Source organism: Dipodomys spectabilis, unplaced genomic scaffold (assembly GCF_019054845.1).
Source record: "Dipodomys spectabilis isolate Male_0828 unplaced genomic scaffold, ASM1905484v1 ptg000297l, whole genome shotgun sequence".
NCBI lineage: Eukaryota > Metazoa > Chordata > Mammalia > Rodentia > Heteromyidae > Dipodomys > Dipodomys spectabilis.
The window spans coordinates 14,954,111-14,955,452 of NW_024870974.1; the positions used below are offsets into that span (position 1 = coordinate 14,954,111).

The 1,342-nt window shown below is 42.0% G+C and overlaps 1 non-coding gene across 1 annotated transcript; it reads right to left on the reverse strand.

Moving 5' to 3' along the window:
• Positions 1-957: 957 nt before the first annotated feature.
• LOC122127261 lies at positions 958-1,061 on the reverse strand. Its single transcript, XR_006151099.1, has one exon. It is a non-coding gene; the product is annotated as a U6 spliceosomal RNA (small nuclear RNA).
• Between the last annotated feature and the right edge of the window lie 281 nt (positions 1,062-1,342).

Sequence of the window (1,342 nt, forward strand, 5' to 3'; positions counted from 1 at the left end):
CAGATCTTAGCCTCCTGCATAGCTAGGATGACAGGCGTGAGCCACCAGCTCCTGGCTCTTGAAACCTTTTAACAGCACGACTTCCACCCAGGGCCCACCTTGATTCATGCTGCACATACTCACTGAGCACCTGCCGCATGCCAAAAACACCTGCAGCAACAGCTGATGGAAAGACTCTTATCCCCGTTCTCCTAGGGCCTGGATTCTTCAGCAATGACTGAGAACAAACAAGGGAGAAAGCAAGCAAGGCACAATAAGAACCATTGCTGGGGGGAATGTGGCTCCAGTGGTAGAGCGCTAGCCTTGAGCAAAAGAAGCTCAGGGACAGTGCCCAGGCCCTGAGTTCAAGCCCCAGCACTGACAAAAAAAAAACCAAAAAGAACCATTGCTGGACCAGGGCAATGTGATGGAGTGACAACCTCACGCATGATGGTTGGCCAAAGAGGCGGCTCTGAAGGCATGACATTTGAGCCGGAGGTAGGCAAATTCATCCAAAAGCCAACAGTCAAATTTTGAAATTGTATCAATTATAAACTGATTATTATTAATAAATGGATGGTTATTAACAACTAATTAAAGTATCTAATGAAGTTAAAGGCTTGTTTCCCTCACATAAAATAAGTGAAGAGGTAGACAGTTCCTGCACATCAATAGTTCATCAGGGGCCTAGCTCTGTCCTTCTCCGTTTCTATCTAGTGCCTGATTTCTAGATTAACAGTCACATATCAGGGGTTCAAAATGGCTACTGTACCACCAGCCCATTTTATATTCCAGGCAGAATTAAAGAATATAGAAAATGGGAAAAAAGGAAACAAAACAGAAAAGAAAACAGTACGTGCAATGCAGGAATTGCCTAAATTATCTGTGTCTCTTTGAAGAAAGTTTTTCTGGACATTACACATAGTGAATTCTTTTTTATCAAAAAAGAATCTTTTTATTTTTATCACTAAATACAATAAAAATATGGAACGCTTCACGAATTTGTGTGTCATCCTTGTGCAGGGGCCATGCTAATCTTCTCTGTATTATTCCAATAGTATAGGTGCTGCCAAAGCGAGCACAATAGTGAATTCTTGATTGTGTATTTTTAGCCACAACTAAGTCTTGTAGCTGCAACAAGCAGCAAGAGAGCTTAGAGATAGGATCTTCTCTCTAGGGACTCTGAGACTAAGGAACTGGATATGTCACAGTCATCTCTGTCCCAGAGAACAAAAGATACTTCCACTCCAGATCCCATAGCTTACCTTCTGTTGAAAACAGTTGGGACAGAATTTCAGAGGAGAGGGCCATGCAGCTCACTTTGATCTTCTTCTTTTTTCCTTGTATTAATGTCATTTGTACA